Source organism: Delphinus delphis, chromosome 5 (assembly GCF_949987515.2).
Source record: "Delphinus delphis chromosome 5, mDelDel1.2, whole genome shotgun sequence".
In the NCBI taxonomy this organism is placed as follows: Eukaryota; Metazoa; Chordata; class Mammalia; order Artiodactyla; family Delphinidae; genus Delphinus; species Delphinus delphis.
The window spans coordinates 123608957-123630975 of NC_082687.1; positions in this window are offsets into that span (position 1 = coordinate 123608957).

Here is a 22019-nt window from a genome sequence, read left to right on the forward strand (position 1 = left end):
AGCTTTTCTTAGAAGAACATTAATAGCAAATTTTGACAAAACACTTTAATAAGCTGAAAAAGAAACTGCAGAAGGAATAAATGACTTTATATACTTTACTGCCCTTAACAGTATCTTTTTCCTGTTTTTTGAAAAAGGAGTCCCATATTTTAATTTTCTTCTGTGCCCCAGGAAATTTTATAGTCAGCCCTGCATGGAGATGATGGCTAGAAATCATTCTTGGTCCATGAGATTGGGGGGTAAACACTAGCAGTGGCAGAAAGGAAAGCTGGAAGCAGACTGGGTTCCATACGACTGCTAAGAATTATAAACCAGCCATGGGCTGTTCACATCCAGATTTTCCAGAATGAGAAATAAACTTCTATCATGTTTAACCAACCACGTAGAGTAGGTTTTGTTATTTGGTAACTCATACAAGCACTGAATTGAGGAAAGGAGTTTTAAAAGGAGCAGATCTCACTGTCATGCATTTTGCATTACAGAAACTATCCTATAGCTAAGACACAAAGAGATATTCTTTAGAAAAAACATGGTCACAGAGATAAGTGACCAGGTTCATAATGAGACTTACGTGACTAACTAATTAACTGTCTTGAATCTGTGCAGGTTCTACTGTACGTTCATTTACTTCTTGATTTACAAAATCTAAATGGCCCTAGACAAAATGATTTATTTGGAAGTAGATCCTTGAGTTAAAATAAATCAATATTGGCTTCTTTTCATCAGAGACGTATATTTCTGTTTGTATGATTTGAATATATTCATAGCACAGGGAAAACCACGATGAAAATAAAGTATCATCTAAGGCCTTGTCCTGGTGCTAAAAAGAAAATCTAGTGAGAAACAGGCAGGAAAACATCTAGTGATATACACAGAATGAAATAGTTGTTAGTTCAGAGGTACAAGAACATGCCATGGGTATAATTGCTTACAAAGTAAGGGGATATGGGAAATCACGTGGGTCAGTAGCATTAGAGCTGTGTATTGTAGGATCAATGAGATACTATAGAAAAAGAAAACAGCATTTCCAGACTAAGTAAAATAAGTAATTAAATGATGTACAGATATGATGGTCATCAACAAGAGCAAGTCTAATAATATTTATGGAAGTGTACCTATTCTGACTTAGGTATTTATGTTTTCTATAAACTCAATGCAGATACATTAGTAACTGACATCAGAATATGAAGAGGTATGTAGAAACTAGAAGGTTTTGAAATGGTCAAATATCTGGCTGAGAATGGAATTTAAAATAATTAGCTCAATATTTTGGATATGATTTTATTTACAAGAAAATGGTCTTCTATTAAAATAAAGCAAATAACAACACTGAATGAGGTGAAGGGATGCCGCAGTAGTGTAGTCCCCTGATCCTCTAAAGGAAGAAAACCAATGATCCAGCAACACTTAGGAAGATACCTCTCAAATACCACTAAATATAAATTAAAGGAGAAATAGGAATGAATTAGACCAATTGGTCATGCAAATTCAAAACCCAGATAAGAGATGATAGGCTTGGCTCATAACAGTACAATGGAAGTGAAACTGAAAAAAAATTTAAAATAACAGAATATATTTTTAAAGGAATTTAAGTTTACGGAAATAAATATATTCACATATTGTTTGCTACACCTCTCTCCTGGAAACATATTGTAAATACAACCATATACTGAGTGATTAAAATTGTTTCCTAATGAAACAATAATAAATAAATCAATAATGAGCAGTTTGGCCCTTCAATATTAATTTATTTTTCCCTAGGATAATTTTTCATAAATGCTATTTATGTTAGTGGTTAAAGTGGGTAGCTCAAAATGACAAGTAGGTACAGGTCCATGTTTATAAGTCAGGATTTTATTTTGCCATAAAGCTAATGATAATAGTAGTTGTGCTAGATGAATCAATCAAAATGTGAATCAATCCACCTCTCATGAAATGAATGACTAGACTCAATGTTTGCTTTACCAATAATGATGTGAGTAGGGAGGTCAACACTGACATTTCTTGAATTCCTACCATGTCCAGGTCTATGGTTGTGCCATATAGTTATTATCTCTCTTATTTTCACAAAAGCACTGTGAGGGTAAATGGAACCATCATTTTACAGACCAGAAAGCACTAGCTCAGTGAAGCGAATTAATTGCCCAAGGTCACATAGCTAGGATATATTTAAATCTAAGTCTGTTGGTTATAGTAAAAAGAGGAGCTATGAAAGTACACTGCCATCCAGGCAGAGAGAGTGTCATTAATCATCTGTGGAAGGGCTTGTGAACTCTTATATGAATCAAGTTTGTGAGGACTAAAGAGGTCTTGCTATTTCATCTACAACTTTAATCAAGTTTCAGTATGCACTACCCACCCTAGCAACCAGTAAGTTCCATGTGAAGCCAATGGAAAAAGAGATTATAAGACAGATGGAGCCTTTGGATCCATGCACGATTATTGCCTTATGTTCTTTTATATGATCCCTGTAAAAATAGGTCAGCTTAGCTTTCTTACTGAGATGAAAATGTAATAAATGTTTACACAATTCATCACTTAAAGAATCTAAATTTAATTTCCTACTTGGACTCCTGTCTGTAATAAAAATATGGAAGAAACAGCTTGTGTTATTTACCTCTTGAGAATGACAAGCTGTAAAGTGGGATCTTTGAGATAGTAAGCATGGATGTTTCCATAGCATTTTTGCTCAAATCACTGCAGCTGTCATAGTCATCAGTACAGATTGATTTGACCACATAATCAGTCTTACTTATTTGTCAACTAGCTCCATTTGTAAAGGTCATGAAAATCACCCAGTTTGTCATTATATCATCTAGTTATAGAAACATTCTTATTATCGTGTCTCATTAAAATGATATTTAATTGACCTTTACAGGGTCAGCAAGGTTTGAAGATTGGTAAGTATAATTTAAACTTTTTTAAATGAAACAGAATATTAGAATCAGGTTTCATAGTAAAATACTAAATTATTTAAAACATCATTCATTGACGACATGGTATGATGAATTTTGAGGGTTTCATACCTTTCAGAGGCCCTTATCCATCTCCTGCTTACTGAAATGTCAACGTTTAAGGTTCACTCTTTTTCTTTACTGTGCTTTAACTTTTATCCATAAAAACCATCCTTGAATCTTAAGATATTTATATTCAAATGTAACTATGTTAAAAGGTCCCCCTTTGGAAGAGTTGAGTATAGAGTGCTCTGGTAATGAGTGGTTTGATTAAGAGCTAGAAAGAGCATTTAGAATTTATGTAGAATAGAATAAAGGTAGAGAAGTAACAGATAAGGACTTTCTGGAATAATGTTAATGGCAGAATTTGTCTCACAATTGTTACTAGAGATTCTTTTCCTTCTTTTAATGAAAAAAAAATCCTAGTAGGTATTCATTTTATTTATTTTATTTTACTTTATTTTGTTTTATATTTTACTTTATTTTATTTTACTTTTTTTATTTTAACAAAGTTAATGCCCTAAAAGTGTAGGATAACTGACAACTGTGTGTACAAAATGTGATTACAAGTGACTCTTTCTGAAGGAAATGTTTTCCTTATGTTTAGACACATTTTTGATGTGGTAAATATACATATTAACAGTTAAATATATGTTATGTTTTAAGCATTAGCAGAGATTCACTTAAGAAGGAAGAAAAATAAATGTTAGTTGCATAATGGACATGAAAGAGGAAAAAATAAGAATTGTTCTTGGAGTTATATTTAATCCTTGTGGCTGAAGAGCGGAGAGGAAAAAATGGCCGTCTCCTAATTTTTTTCCCCTGAAAAGGTCTGACTGAATACAGGCTACTGACTGTAACTTTTTTTTTTTTTTTAATGAGTCAGTTGCTCTATTTTGGGACTTTCTGCCTCTCTTTAAAGGAATGGTTTCCTCAAATGTTTTGTGACACATTTGTGTCCACAAATCCCATTCATCTTTTTGTCGTGTTCATTATTGGCCCCTCTGGTGGCTACTGATGAAGACTTTTTCCCATGGTGCTTCCAAAGTGTCCCACTGCACCTGGGTCTAATTAGCTGCCTTGGACACTGCTCTGCTTTGTCAGCACCCAAACTAGGACTTGAACTTTCAGCTTTAGCCTATGAGGCTGTTTAGCTAGTTTTCCAGAGATAGTGGCAGGAGGTTGGCAGAGAACCCTAGTTGGTCCAAGTGCCACTCCCAAACCATCACTTGACCAGTGCCCCAAGCTCCACTCCTTGTGTCTTCTCATGGTGAAATTAGAGCTCCCAAGAATCACTCCTACTTCTTCTAACTGTGCTGCAGTTTTCACCACTATTTGTGATTGGCTATGGTTTTATTGGCCTACAGATCTGATTTTCTGTCTGCCTCTCCTTTCTCTCTGTCTCTCTCTTTGTTTCTTTTTCTTTCCCAGTAATTATTCTTGCTATCAATGGAGTCATTCATTCTAAAAAGGTCTTTTCTATCATTTACTATGTTTTAAATAGAAAGGACAATTGATGTTGGTGCACTTATGTTCAGATCATTATCTCTTTGGTAATTTTTTTTAAAAGTTAAAGTCATAGAGGCTATTCAAGGTTCTTTATAGTACCAGCATCTCATAGTTCAATTTTTATTCACATTTGGTTTTATTGAATCTTAATCCTCATTTCCAACTCTTCCTAAATATATTTTGAAACTAGCAAACAGTTATGGGGAATAAGCAAGTTTAAGACATCATTAACTATTCCTTCTCATATCTTCATACAACATTTTTCATAATATATTGCCTGGTGAAGAAAAATATCATTTTGAATATAGTTCATTCTAATATAATTTTGAATATAAATTCTTATATCTCTTTACAAAATTGTAAATAAGACTAATTTCTAAAGAGATTAAAATTGGGTTATTATTATAATCTCCCTTAATCTTAATAGCAAAAGAATGATTTGGTTGGTTCAGTTGGGGCTCCTGTGTGCTCTGTAAACCCTACGAGCTGCTGTCAATCTTGACACCTTTTTGCTTTAGATTTGCTCTTAGCCATATGCACATTATTTCCATTTTGTTCTCAGGATTAGCACAGTGTTTTGCAGACAGTAGGCTCTCTATAAATACACGAGAAAGAATAGCTGGTATACCAACAGAAGAAAAGGGAAATTTTTTAAAATTAAAGAAAAACCTCTCACAGAAACATAACTTACCAAAGTGATGGTCTTATATTTTTATATGCCTTGTAAAACAAATTTTCACGTGTATAATTTTGCTGTACTATGACAAGTTATCTGATTATTTTATTATGAATTGGCCTGATTTCAGATGCATAAAACCTTGCTTCAGGTTTTCATTATAGAAGAGATAAATAAATAGAAACAAAAACTGTAACAACTTTTATTATCAAAAGTATTTATTGGGTACTTGTCTACAAAGCACTGAGGAGGTGGTTGCTATGATTCCTTTGCTCAATAAACCTGCAATCTAGTGAATTAGGAGTAAATAAAAAATTGATGGTTCATTATGCATCTTCGGAAATTGTATGACAACTAACTTTAATTACACAGTTTAATAATATGTTTCCCTGTTTACTCAGGAACATTCCTTTTAAAACAGTTATAGTGTCCTTATCTAGACAATGATCATGAGTCATGATGGTGACCTTGAATTGGCCAACTAGAGACATTTGTACCTGGGACAATTAAGTAAATCAATTAAAGGAAGGACAAGGGAGATCAAATCAGGCATTATTTTAGTTAGCTCTAGCTTAATCCACAGTATATGTGGAGGCTTTCTATGGTCTCCAAAATATGCAGATTAAGCAGTTCAGAGTGTGAAATTGCCAGACATGTGTAACTTTAAAGGTAAAGAGAGATTTTTTACTAATGACCTTTATTTGTATCTCTAGTATTTACCAGGACTGAGTGTAAATGAAGGAAAGAGATTTATAAATCCTTTTGTTTGATTTTCCTAGTTTCATTATAATCTTCCTCTGAAACCTGAAGTTCTATTTTATGAATTAAAACATTTACTCTCAGTAAAACTGTCTGTCAGGTTGTAAGAGTGATAGAGAGAAAATTGCATATAAGTTATAAAATTTTTAAAATTGTCATAAAGATATAGTTTTCCTTGGCTTCTAGACCTACATATATCATACATTTCCCCTAAAATTAGAAAAAAAAAGTTTAAAAGGCTGTTCTATTCACAAAACAACTCAATTTTAGCCAAGTAGGGTAGAAGTGAATCTAAGTCAGAAGGTCTCATCTATCATGTAAATTTTTGTTCCATTTCAAAATTTAACTATATAAATGCTGAACTTTATTTCTTAAGAAGGAATAAATCAGAGTGTCTGAGTGGAGAAAAAGAATGAGGAAAAAAGGAATTTTGGCAAAAGAGGGAATTTTTCCTCTTCTTTGTATCTCTCTTGCTTCAGCATATTTTATCTTACTCTCTTGGCATTGACTGTACAGTGTCCTCTTTTGTGCTCTTTGAGTTCCTGGTTTTTCTCCTTTTTCTTCCTATTGTACCTTAATTAGAATATAAGCAAAGTAAAGTGAAATTAAAATTACCTAAATTCATGATTACTTAGCAGCTGTATTAAATGATTTAACACAATATTTGAGAACATTTGGGTAAAGTAATATTAGCCAAGTCTAACATAGAGACTAGTGTTGAGATTAAGAACAAAGGACTTCACAGAACTAGAAGGAATAATTTTAAAATTTGTATGGAAACACAAATATCTCGAATAGCCAAAACAATCTTGAGAAAAAGAACAGAGCTGGAGGAATCACACTCCCTGACTTCAGACTATACTACAAAGCTACAGTAATCAAAACAGTATGGTACTGGCACAAAAACAGACACATAGATCAATGGAACAGAATAGAAAGCCCAGAAAAAATACCCACACACTTATGGTCAATTAATCAATGACAAAGGAGGCAAGAATACACAATCTAGAAAAGAGTCTCTTCAATAAGTGGTTCTGGAAAAACTGGACAGCTACATGTAAAAAAAATGAATTTAGAACATTCTCTAGGACCATATACAAAAATAAAATCAAAATCAATTAAAGACCTAAATGTAATACTGGAAGCCATAAAACTCCTAGAGCAAAATGCAGGCAGAACAGTTTTTGATATAAATCACAGCAATATGTTTTTGGATCTGTCTCCTAAAGCAAAGGAAATAAAAGCAAAAAATAAACATGGGACCCAATTAAACTTAAAAGCTTTTTGCACAGCAAAGGAAACCATGGACAAAACAAAAAGACAGCCTACAGAATGGGAGAAAATATTTGAAGACCTTATGACCAATAAGCAGTTAACATCCAGCATACATAAACAGTTCATACAACTCAACACTGCCACCCTCCCCCCGCAAAAAAAAAAAAATTAAAAAATGGGCAGAAGAACTAAATAGACATTTTTCCAAAGAGCAAATGCAGATAACAGGCACATGAAAAGATGATCAACATTGCTAATGATCAGAGAAATACAAATCAAAACCACAATGAAATATTACCTTACAACTGTCAGAATGGCTATCAAAACCAACACAAATGACAAATGTTGGCAAGTATGCAGAGAAAAGGCAACACTCTTACACTGTTGGTGGGAATTTAAATTGGTGAAGCCACTGTGGAAAACAGTATGGAGGTTTCTCAAAATACTAAAATGTAACTACCATATGATCCAGTAATTTGGATACTCCAGGGTATGTATCCAAAAAAAACAAAAACACTAATTTGAAAAGAAACATGCATCCCAATGTTCACAGCAGCATTATTTACAATAGCCAAGATATGGAAGCAACCTAAGTGTCCATCAACAGATGAATGGATAAAGAAGATGTGATATGTGTGTGTGTGTGTGTGTGTGTGTATGCATATATATATACACACACATACATACACAAACACACATACACAATGGAATACTACTCAGCCATAAGAAAGAATGAAATTTTACCACTTGTAACAACACAAATGGAGGGTATTATGCAAATTGAAATAAGTCTGACAAAGAAAGACAAATACTGTATGATTTCTCTTATATGTGGAATCTAAAAAATAAAACAAATAGTGAATATAACAACAACAAAAAAAGATTCACAGACATAGGGGATAAACTCATGGTTACCAGTGGGGAGAGAGAAGGGGGATGGGCAATATAGGGGCAAAGGGTTAAGAGGTACAAACTATTAGGTATAAAATAAACTACAAGAATATATTGTACAATACAAGGAATATAGCTAATATTATATAATAACTATAAATGGAGTATAACCTTTAAAAAATTGTGAATCACTATATTGGATAGTTGTAACATATAATATTGCATATCGACTATACTTCAATAAAAAATAGATTAAAGCTTGTGGGGAAAGAGTAAAAAAAAACAAAGAATTCTGGAAACACTCAGACTTGAATCTGAATCCTGACTTCACAGCTTCTTGAATTTTGTCAACTTGGGAAATTTACTTATCTTCTCCAAATTTCTGTTTCTCCTTTTGGATAACAACAGCAACATTTCCTAGTTTGTCATCAATATGGGGATCGCAACATGTATTATACACAAAGAAAGCCCTTAGTGTGTGACCAAAGAAAAACCCAATGACTCTTAGCAATTTTTATAATTTCCATTACCTATTATTTTATACTATGTTATACGATGAGTTGAAGGTGTTCATATAAATGCACAGATGTATGCACACACACATGCATTTTAAAAATATTCAAGGATTTCTTCTTGAATAAATACTTTCAATTTAAGCTGTAATCATTGGTTATAAACACCAAGAGCCTGTTTTACTCTGGGAAGTAGAGCATACCTGCCAATACAATGTTTTCATGGAAGTAGAAACTAAATATTTCAGAATGTGACCCTCAGCAGTGGACCCAGAAATACTAATTCCTTCTCATATCAGTCGTTATTCCCTGTTTTGCTTCTTTTGATCTTGTTTCCTGCCTCAGAATTCAAACTAACTTTCTCTTTGTGTTCATTTCAGTTTGACTTTACATCTATACAGTTTTGCTTTTCTCATTCGATTTGATCTGAGGCTTTGGATCCGGGCTTAGATTTCTCCCTGAGTATGACCACAGTCCCTTGGTCTACACAAAACTGCTAATTGGGATTTGTTGTACTGCTATTAGCTTCATTTGTTGCACCCCACCTGGTAAATCTGGTTTCTAGATTTGGAGAAACCCCGATAGTTCATCCTGCTGCAACCTATGACTTAACACGAGTTTACATCAGTATATGCACACCTTCCATATACATATGTGTGTATACGGCACCACAGATTAAAATGGAACTTTGTCAAATGGCGCACTGTGACAGTTTACTCCACTATGCCTTTCTGGTACTGATATTGATTTTTAAAGTAAAAATGTCTATCTATCGTCATAAGAATTAATGATGAATAAAACAATTTTAATATTTAAAGGACTATACAATAACTAGTTTACCACATTGGTAAACTATTACTATTTAGGGAATGGGATAATCTGTGTTTTGTTTTTATGTCTCCATCATGGAAATTAACCATCATTCAAACTATATATAGTATATAGACTGCCATATTCGGCCATAGTTCAATTTGAACAAAGTTCAATTTGAACAAGTACTCAAAAAATGGAGGTCAATTTTATATCATAAAATCTTAGGTAGGAAGTAGGTTAGAGATAATAATTTGCAGATAAAGAATCAGAGTCCATAGGTGGTTCGCTAATTTTCTCACAATTAATCACATAATGTTAAATCATTGTCTCAAATTCAGTCCTTCTCAATCCTAGTGTGGAAGTCTTTCTCTCTCATGTGCTCACTCAAGTGGAAGAAATGAATAATGTATCTTGTTTTCTGTGATTTTGATGATAGAGGGTAAGTAGCATATTTTTATAGGGAACACAAAGTCTAAATTTAAGGGCTTGTTTTTTTTGTTTGTTTGAGTTGGTCTGTGACCAGACTGGTCCTGTTTTGTTTTTAAGTGTTTAGATAATGCAAAACTATGTATAAATAAATGCTTAAAATAATGTGAGCTTTAATTTTAAAGACACTGCAATTATAACCCAATAATCTTCTACTAAAAATTTCTTCTATTTTTTGATTTTTGAAAAAATATTGCCTACCAGATTGACACATGATTAAATGGTAGTTTAGTAACTATTTCAACAGAAGAATAACATTAACTAATTTGAAAACATTCAAGGAATCTGTGCCTGGAATTGAATGGATTACTAAGGCTTGGCCAGGTCTTTAACTGAACCTTCAAGAAGTCCATGCAACAAGTGGTTTCACCCAGTGTATCCAGCTGCCTAATGATAACTAGAGAAGTAAACCACTTGCAGCACAGGGCCTCACACATCTGTCACTTTGCAGTATTCCAGCTGGAATTCATTTCTGGCAGGTTCCCCCTTTTGGTGTCCCTTACTTCCTGCTGGAAGCTTACCCCACTTGTTGGCATTTACTCTGGAGCTGAAATTTCTCCCCAAAGTTTACTTCCCTTAACTCTGGGTTTTGTTTAGGTCTGATTCACTAGTCTGTACACAATGACAGCCTCTCTTCTTCATGGAGTCATGTAACCAGATGGAATCCATTTTCCAGACATTCTTATTGATCTGGAATTCAAAGAACAGACATCACCCCCACCAAAAAAAAAAAAAAAATGCCCCCCTGAGCCCTCACCACCTTTCCTATGCTCTCATAGCCAGCCACCTTGGCTGATGTTTCTGGGATACGCTCCAATAAACAACCTATCCAGGGACACAGAATCTGGTCAACAGATGGGGGCATGCTTCCATCTCAGATGAAAACTACTTAGGGCTTTTTTCTCTTCTGTTCTTCCTAGGGCCTTCTCTCTCTTTTCAGATCGACTGTACCTCCTCTTTTGCACCCTTGTTAGGAGAGAATCCAGGATATTTACAGACATAGGGAGAAGCACAGAAACATTAATTTAAAGAGAGGGCACTACACTCTGCCCCAAATCCCACCATTCTCAATATTTTGAGAGAGCAGAAGAGCACACCCAGGGAAACACAAGTATAATTGAAGCACGGTGTCTAGTGCTGTATATACATTTTACCTAACATAATCTTTCTACTGACTAAGTGTAAGAGACATGTTATTCACTTTACTATTACATAGAGTTAATTCAGCTTGAGATAGTTTAAAAAGATTTTACTTACCAAATGTCATTTATATACAAATATGTTTGTTGAGTATAATTTTGACTTTATCAAGTGTAATTGTCATACCTCCATTACTGCAAAACTTATTATCCATTCTCAGTGTTCTTCCTCTATAAAAACAATCATAGTTAAGTTTGCTCAGATATACATTTAACAAAACAGTTACTCATCATCTGTATGTTTTACATTGTACCTCCTTATCCCACTGCTAAAGCACTTCTTACAATTTACTCTGAGCTGTAATTTCTGGGGATAGTGAAATAATATGTTTATCTCCAACTAAATGTTTATTATTCAAAGAGCTTAATATTTTTGGTTGGTCTCTTTAAAACTGCAAAAAATGTGTAATATTGCATGATTCAAACATCTGGAACTGTTCCAAATCCAGGTGAACTTCAATCATTTTTCTGCATAATCCGAAACAGATGATTACATTGGCACATATGAAATATGTAGAGTTTAGTGCAAAAGAGGTAAAAGGGCAACACAAATCATTATGATTTAGCACATGAAATTTTAACAATATTTTACATATCAATTTCAATATGAAAAATGTCACATTATTTTAAAAATGAAGATCACTAGGACATTAAAAAAACCAAGTAAATCCATCCATCTTGAGTCTGTTAACCTGGCAGTCAAGGGAACACTGACAATGAAGAAATTATTTAAGGAGGAACAATCAAAGGTTGTTAAGTGCCAGAAATGGGAAGGGTTATGCTAACTTGGCATTGAAAACAAACTCTCTGGATAATATGAAATGTGTCGTCAGTACATATACAGTCAGTTGAAAGTCCCATTCGTCATTGGTTAGACAAGTGTCTTCAATCACATCCAGTAAGGGTCTGGCAAACTGAAGCACTTGAACTTCATGGTCCTTGATAACCTTCAGATGACTAACCAGTTGTGATGAAACACAATATCTGGGTTTAATATCTTCTATATGAATATAGCTGTAAGCAGAACATTTGTTTTCATAATATGTATTTCTATCTTTTAACATCTTGGGATACTCAAAATACTATTAATGATATATATTGAAAAGACCATAAAATGATTAAAAAATAGTGATTTTTACAATGTAATGTGTTACAAAGAAAAAAATAATACCCACAATATATTATTTTATTACTATTACCGTTGTTGATGCATTTGTAAATTATTGTTACTATACTTATATCTGAAAACACATAGAAATTCAATCTTGTTCTAAAGAGTGGTAACCTTAAATTAATTTTTTTAAAGTTCTAAATCTAAAATGCATCAGAGAAGAAGTTGTGCAATCTCTTGGCATTCTTCTTGGAATGGAATAATAGTTAAGGAAATGAACCTGTATAAAACATTGATGGTTTACAGAAGATAAAGATGGAGATAACATGTCAGAATTAAAATTTCAATGTACTGAATGAAAATTAATATTGAAGCGATGTATATAGTTTTTCAGCTATTACTTCTTAAGAGGCTCTTCTTCATGAACATCTACTGAGTACTCTGTTTCTACAGTATTTACTTCTTTTAAAGTACATTTGCTTTTCTATAATAATTTTCTCCACAGCCACTAAGCATGTGGTTCCTATATCTGAAGACAGAGGGAAGGGATGCAACTTAGTGATTAACATTCTCAAGGCTTAATATTAATTAGCTCAAGTTACAGATTTGCAACTCACAGGTAACTTAGTTCACAAATGTAACCCTCCCCATGTAAAATATGCTAGTAATATTGAATGATTATCACTTAAATTAATATCTAATCAAGATATCACTATATTAAAATGATTTATAATACCATCTCTTTCTTGAATTCTACCTTTTTAAAGCTAATTATAAGTTATTGTTTTAAAATTATTATTTAAATTATAAGTAGTGTTTTAAACTTAGACTCTTTCCACCATCAGAAGCTTTTCCTCTCTGTGTATAACAAAACAAAACAAAACTATAGATGCTATTTAATTAGTCTCTTTAACTTTACTAAATTAAAAAGAAAAGGGTCTCTATTTCAGTGAGTAGAGTTACTTGAACAGACAAATCAGCCCATTGGCCACTTGTATGCCTTCTTTGGAAAAGTGTCTATTCATGTCCTCTGCCCATTTTTCAATCAGATTTTTTTCAAAGTTGAGTTGCATGAGTTCTTTAGGTATTTTTGGATATTAACCCTTTAATGGACATATCATTTGTAAATATCTTCTCTCATTCAGTAGGCTGCTGAATCCAGGAGACTACGTTCAGTAGGCTCCCATTCAGTTTTCATTTTGTGGATGATTTCCTTTGTTGTACAAAAGTTTTTCAGTTTGATGTAGTCCTATTTGTTTATTTTTGCTTTTGTTGCCCTTGCCTGAGGAGACAGATCCAAAAACTATGTCTAAGATCAATGTCAAAGAGCTTACTGCCTACATTTTCTTACAGGAGTTTTATGGTTTCAGTTCTTACATTTAAGTTTTTAATCCATTTTGAGTTTTCTTTTTTTAACATCTTTATTGGAGTATAATTACTTTACAACAGTGTGTTAGTTTCTGCTTTATAACAAAGTGAATCAGCTATACACATACATATATCCCCATATCTCCTCCCTCTTGCGTCTCCCTCCCACCCTCCCTATCCCACCCCTCTAGGTGGTCACAGAGCACCGAGCTGATCTCCCTGTGCTATGCGGCTGCTTCCCACTAGCTATCTATTTTACATTTGGTAATGGATAAAGAAGATGTGGCACACATATACAATGGAATATTACTCAGCCATAAAAAGAAACAAAATTGAGTTATTTATAGTGAGGTGGATGGACCTAGAGTCTGTCATACAGAGTGAGGTAAGTCAGAAAGGGAAAAACAAATACCGTAGGCTAACACATATATATGGAATCTAAAAAAAAAAAAAATTGGTTCTGAAGAACCTAGGGGCAGGACAGGAATAAAGACGCAGACACAGAGAATGGACTTGAGGACATGGGGAGGGGGAAGGGTAAGCTGGGACGAAGCGAGAGAGTGGCATGGACATTTTGAGTTTATTTTTGTATATGGTGTAAGACAGTGGTCTAGTTTCATTCTTTTGCATGCAGCTGTCCAGTTTTCCCAACACCGTTTACTGAAGACACTGTCTCTTCCTCATTGTATATTCTTACCTACCTTGTCATAGAATAATTGACCAAAAAGTATGAGTTTATTTCTGGGCTTTCTATTCTGTCCTACTGATCCATGTTTCTTTTGTGAGCCAGCACCATCCTGTTTTGATTCTGACTGTCATTTTAAAGTATTTTATATACGTAGCCCAAAGCTGCCATCTTATAGTTTCTAACTATGGTTTCCTATGTTACAGTTTTGTCCAAACTGCTCTTTTTTACATCTGGGTTTCTCACACTGGAATATTCTCCTGTGTGTTTCTCTCCCTCTTAGTGTAGTAACCAGAACAGAATACAATATTTGAATGAGTTCTGACAAATGAAGAGTAGGGCAAGAATATCATCTTTCCTATTCTCTAAACTATAATTCTACCACTATACCATGCAGCTTATTCATATTAAATTTATTGTAAACTAAAATCCCTGTGTCAATATTAAATCAACATCTACTCATATGTCTGTTATTTTCTACTGTCTTAAAAAGATTGTGGGTTTTTTAAACCAAAATTCAGTTTTATCTTGTAACATATGTTCCATTACCCCAGGCTATCAAACATCTTGAGATGTGTACTATTTCTCCATTAAGTCCATCTACAATGTTACTATTAAATACCTTAATAAATGCCTTAAAGAAGCCCAGATATACCAAAAGCTCTGCATTTGATATCCTATAACTTTTTTTAAGTCTACCCATATTGAGGGCTGATTTTTACTACTCATCATTTCTTCCTGTGGGATTTAGTGAAATGATTTTTTAATAGTTCACGATGGATATAGTAAATATTTAGATTACCATCATGTAGAATGCCCTATCTTAATAATCTAGAATGTCTACTTGGCCATTCCTCTCTTTTCACTTAAAGTCTCTTCAAGGTTTTCTAGAAATCCTAATAATTGAAAAATTGTTCTTGAAAAACCTCTGTATTAAAACTTTTTCCCTTTAATTAAAACATTTTTGAAAGGTAAGCATAGTAATAAACAACACTAGTAGTTTTAAAGCACAATAAAATTATATTTAAAGAAAACATATTTATACATGTAACTTAGTTCTTTTTTCTCTTTTTTGAATTTTTATGTAAATTCTCACCTTCATTCCTTCTGATTTAACCCCAAATGAAAATTATATAATTATTGTTTTAGTAGAGACACTACAATATTATTTTTCATGGAACTATAAATCTGCTTTTGGAAACAAAAATATTTGTGATTTCTTAACATAGAATTGCTCTTTACTCTCTTACCTTCTTTTAAACTGAAGCTACTTGTAGAAAAACATTACCAGGTGAAATAAAATTACTGCACTTTCTTTGTTTCCCTGCTCTAAAATCACTTTTTATCCACATTTCTTTTCACACAGAATTAATAGGAAGAGAATGGAGAATAACATGTCAGCTTCTGTGACTGTGTTTGCAAAGAACAGTGAGTTATTTTCTATTTTTTTCTTTGAAAATGATAAACTTTTCTCCTCTCAGCTGTTTTCTTCTTGCTAGGAATTTTCCAGTACTTTAAACTAAACTACAGTCCTTCTTACATATCTGTCTGTAAACCTGCAAAATTTACTTAAATTTGCCTCTGATATAACTGCTTTCTCAAGGAAGTTGATTTTTGCCAAAGAAACATCTCTAGACCACTTCATGGAACATAAATCTTCTTACCAGGGAGCACACTCAAATCTGGCTTAACTCTCCTCTGTTCTATAATATGTACAAAAGCGAATGGGAATGTTTAGAGCTTTGCTTGATAATATATGCAAAATATTCATTTATGCATGATATACATATTGGCCACCTCACACCAATCCCCTATCTAGGCAATTATGAGATATTAAGTAAAATAGATCTATATCCACTGAGGTTCCTCAACAGTCTCCATCCCCAGTACACAGCCTTTTAGCTTTTGTTTCTCCCTGAGTATCTCTGCATATCAAAACCAAGTATAATATCCCAAATTAGCTCTCTTGCCAGGCCCCACCTGCATCTTGGCATCTTCCTCCCAAATTATCACACAAAGTCTATGTTGTTATCATTTTCATCAATTCTCAAGCACCTTTGCAGTGACACTCCTCTTGTTTTGTTATCCACTTCACTCGCCATTAGTATTCAAATATATTTTCCAATACTATGGCTGTTGACTCTCCCAGCACACCAAAAAACAAAACAAAAAACAAAAAAACCACCAAAACCCCAAAATGCTATTGCTAAGACTTGCTAAATATTACCTTGACAGATCTTCATAATGTTTCAAAATGGGAAATTGAGGCAGAATATTTATAGGTATTAGGGTTTTAGGTTCTTGTCTGGAAGATTTTTAAGTTCATGTTAGGTGAGGAACTGATTGTAATTGCACAGAGTTTATAACACAATAGCTTCAAATTGGAGGTCAGGGTGAGGCAAGGATTTTGAAGTGAGTCTTGATGACCAAGCGTGTAGTCTTAAAAATAAGCTATATACTTGGGTCATCTCACTTTTCACGAACAGGTATTTTTTGAAGCAAGTGGCTAAATTATTTTCACTTGGTTCCAGAATTGTTTGACCTATGGACAAAAGCTATATCCAGTCCCATTATTGCTTAATATACTAGTTCTTCAAGCAGATGGTCAAGTCCCTTATATAAATTGGCATAGTAAGTACGCATATAACCGATTCACATCCTCTCACATACTTTAATAAAACATCTCTAGATTACCTTTAATACCTAATACAATGTAAATACTATATGAATAGTTGTAAATACAATGTAAATGCTATGTAAATAGTTGCCAGTGTATAGCAGATTCAAGTTTTGCTTTTTGGAACTTTCTGAAAAATTTTTTTAGTATTTTTGATCCACAGTTGGCTGAATCCTCAGATGTGAAGCCCCCAGATATGGAGGTCTGGCTCTATCCTCAATAAATTCCTATATTTGAATCTAGGCTCTGTGAATGCCATTGCTTTACTTACAGTTTCATATGCAGAATCCAGGGTTTTTACTGGTATATGGTATGTGTTCAATTCAATATTCTGTTGCATAAATCATAATATCTGAAATTTATAGAAGATATATTATTTACTAGCTCTAGACTGAGTAGCATAAGAATGAAATAAAAAATGTATGCTAGAAATAATTTAAATCTTTGTTAAGATTAACTCCTTTCTTTAGGATTATATTTAACGCATAAAGTCAACTTATTTCAGTCAGTAAGATGGAGACCTTAGTTCAGTGTGTGTGTATAACAAAGAAATACATTTGATTGGGAATAGGGGATATTCAAGGGTGACTTCCCTGAGTAATTGAAATATATGAGCTGCAACTTGAAATATGAGTGGCAATTACCTGCGCAATGGGGGAAGGCACTGTAGGCAAAAGGACAGTATGTACAATTTATGTTGTAAGCTGAATCATAGTATGATTGACAAATCAAAGAAACCCATTGTTACTAGAGATAAAGAGCAAGGGGGGGGATGGATTTAAAATGATACTAAAGAAGCACATATTGGCCAAGCCAGGCAAGGTTTTGAAGGCCATGTTAAAGAATTGACAACCTTTATTCTAAAAGCAATGTGAAGACATGGCTATGTTATGAGCAGGGAAGTGTTTTGACTTTTGTGAAACTTACCCTGCCTGCTCCATGGAGAATAGATTTGTCAGGAGCAACCGTCAGTATAGGGAGAACACTTGGAATCTGTTCAGATGATCAAGATGAGATGATGGCAGTGGATTTGGGTGTGACAACAGTAATGGAGAGAAGTACAGAAATTTGAGAAATATATAAGGGGTTTCTATCAGTATGGAGGGGAAGGAGACATCAAGGATTTGTGAAACTGCATGATTGGTGGTGTCTTTACCTGAGCATAAAGACACTGGGTCAGAGTGGTTTCGGGTGATTATTAGTCTTGCACATGTTATATCTGGGGAGACATGTGAGTAGAAATGACAGAGAAGTAGTGTTTGTATAATTGGAGTTTCCACTAAATTCTGGTCCAGGGATATATATTTGTCAGTAGTGACTTTGTATAACAAACTATAAATATGAGTAAAATCACCTAGGTAGAAATAAATAATAAAAAGAACCATATGGAACTTATAACCTTAAGGGCCAGGAAAGTTTGAGCCAGCAAAAGAGGCAGCATAGAAAGAGACCCAGAAATGTAGAGATGAAACCAGGAGAACGTTATGTCCTGGAAGACAGCAAGAAAACAAATATCAAGAAGTCTATATTGTGGAAGGTGGCAGAAAATCAACTATGCTGAGTGAGAACTGACATGCCATTAGATTTAGAAACATGAAAGTCATTGGGGACCTTTGCTCTTTCTTAATAAACCAACCTTAAATTTGATCGTCACTGAAAAAGTAAAGTGAAATGTAGAGTATGAGGGGAAGTCTTCTTTAAGTTACAACTAATAAAGATACCATAACATGGAAAATGAAATTATAGAAGATAATGATATAAACTACAGTGCTGTTATTAGAGACAGGTTCTGACTTGACCATATGAGGCAATATTTATAGTTTTAGACTTCTGGCTGTTAAACATGAACCTTAAGAAATCATTTTGTGCTCTCTTAATGTGTTATAAATATTGTTTCTATCTCCTTGTAAATAAACAGTCCAAAAATAATATAGGCTACATTTTCTATGCTCGGAGATACTTTAAATACAAACAACTTGAAACTTTGATATTTATGTCAGGATAGTCAGTGGAGCTCAGAGTCCAGCATTAGCCTAATATCAAGTTCTCACATTGAAAATGAGAAAAAAATTCCTTCATGCCCTGGCAGGGGAAGGGGAAGTGTAACCATTTTGAAATACATCAGAGCATTTTATTCTTCTTAGAAGATTATTTATCTTAGGGTTTCCCTGGTGGCGCAGTGGTTGAGAGTCCGCCTGCCAATGCAGGGAACACGGGTTCGTGTCCCAGTCCGGGAAGATCCCACATGCTGCCGAGCGGCTGTGCCCGTGAGCCATGGCCACTGAGTCTGCCCATCCGGAGCCAGTGCTCCACAACGGGAGAGGCCACAACAGTGAGAGGCCCGTGTACCGCAAAAAAAAAAAAAAAAAAAAAAAAAAAAATTGTTTATCTTGAGGGGCAGCTTTATTAACACAAAAGCCTACACATGGATATCTATGGCAGTTTTATTCATAATGGCTAAAACTTGGAAGCAATCAAAATGTCTTTCCAATGGTGACTGGATGAATAAACTGTGGTACATCAGACAGTGAAATATTATTCAGTGCTAAAAACAAATGAGCTATTATGTCATGAAAAGGAGGAATCCTAAATGCCTATTCCTGAATGAAAGAAGCCAATCTGAAAAAAGCTACTTACTTTCTGTGTGATTCCAACTCCATGGCATTCTGCGAAAGCCAAAACTATGGCTTTTACTACAGTAAGAGATTCAGTGACTGCCAGAGGTAGAGGGGAGGTGAGGGGCACAGGGAAGTATGAATAAGTGGAGCACAGAAAATTTGGGGGTCAGTGAAACTAATCTGTATGATACCATACTGGTTGATACACGTCATTACACATTTGTTGAAACCCACAGAATGTATAACACTTAGAATGAACCCTAATGTAAACTATGGACTTTGGTTGATAATATGTCAATATAGGTTCATGGATTGTAATAAATGTAGCACTCCAGGGTGTGATCTTGATAGTACAGGAGACTGTTTGATATATGGGTAGGGAATATAAGGGACTCTCTGTTCTTTCCACTTAATTTTCTGTGAACTTAAAACTGCTTTAAACATGAAGTCTATTTTTAATGAAGTTTATTATAAAAGTACACATTTATAACAAACATCTTTATCGTATAGTTCTCAAGTAAAAACCCAACAGAAAAATTAGTTGTTTAACTCAGCATTTCCCATGTGTATTTTACTACTAGACTCATTTTAATATAACATCACTTTATATCTCTTGGGACTTGGATTCTCTATAATATTTTCTGTGAAATACTGGGTTTGAATATAACAGTAGTAAAGAAGATATATGGAAATATTCTGCTGTATGTTTTACTCTATGTCTTAAGTTTCACATTTTTTGTGACTAGTGATATAAAATACTTTTTAAACAGGCATAAAAATAAATTGACAAAAAGAAAGTAATAGCAATAAATCAAAGGTAGAATGTACTCCCATTTTGACTCACAGTGTCAAGTTAATCTTACTGCTGAAACAAGCATCTCTATTTCTCCTACGGAGCTGAGAACCTGATTTTGCTTTTCTCTAACCCACCCCAACACACACACACACACACACACACACACACACACACACACACACACACACACACACACACACACACACACTATGATTACCATATTGAATGTGAGGGGCAGAGCAGATGATCACTACCTCAGATCTTTGTAAGAACCCTGTTGTGCTTCTCTGGTGGACCTGCCTGACTTTATAGAAACTTGCTTCCTCTCTGTAACTGTGTGCTGACATCTGCCTACTTCTTTTGACTTGACCTCCTGCCACTCAGTCTCAACTTAGTTTGAATCCCTGGCACTTAAGTCACTCTGTCTATTTGGTCTTTGTTTTCCATTTCTTCCCACTCTATTTGGAAATTTGCTGATGACCTCAGACCGTGCACTTGGATTTTAGGCCCTGTTTGCTCCTTTCCTGTTGACACGGAGTCATTAGACTTGGAGCATGTCATCTCTCTCTGGAGTTACAATATCTGTATTTTCTAACCTCCTGGGTTTGGGTCTGTGCCTGCCAGGCATTCACTGTCTTCAAGGTCATTCCAGTTGGACTCCTGATCTTGGCTTTCACTGGTCTGCCCCAGCTGGCTCTGTGACAATTTCCAATACTTAGCAGACATGAAAGAAGGTCTTCCTTTCCTGTCACAGCTTTTGCTAAGTCAAATATAACACTTCCTGCAAACTCACGGGGCCTGTGTTCAATGCAGTTCAGTACTGTTTTCAAATGGCACTTCCTAGGTTAGGTCTTCCCCCAAGATCTATTTCTCCTCATCACACTCCCTATTCCCTTTCCTTGCTGTATTTTTCCCCACAGCATATCCTATATAATATACTTATTTATTTTACATACTGTCTGCCTCCTTTTGCTGGGACGTAGGCTTCCTGAATGCAGGGCTTTTTCTGTTTTTATCACTGATATACCCCTCAGTCTGGAAGAGTGCCTGGTTCATAATAGACACTCAATAAATATATGATGTATAAATGGATAAATGAATGAATATGAGTGAACTCTTGGTGGGACAAATTGGGAGTAAGAATGCTGCAACTAACAATTTCCATTTCAGAAAGGTACAAAATTTTCCCACCAAGACTGGCCCACTGTGGTATTCCCTAAATACTTAGAAGGGAATTTACAACTCTGGGCATTCATGTCTGCTATAATCTCATGGTGAATTTGGTAGCAGGGAAATCAAAGTTAAGTTGACCTTACTGACATAATCTTAAAAGCAACATGAACACCTTTTTTTTAAAGTACAGATTTCAATGAAGTTATTGACAATTAAAGGCAGCATGGCTTACTCTCTTTTCATTAGTTATTTTATGAGATGAAAATCACATTGCTCAGTGATTCCAAACCCTAAATTGCTTGAAAAGGGCAATTTATTTTTTACCATTCATCTATTTTTATGCCTTTGTAACTAAAAGTATGTTTTATTCTCAGTGAAATTTTAAAATTTGGAATCTCCCGGTTGAGAGGAGTGGTTATTCCTCCTCCCATTGTATGATATCTGGATATTTTCACTTTGTGGCTATTACAGATGAAGGTACTATGAACATTCATGTCTAAATTTTTGTGTGAACATA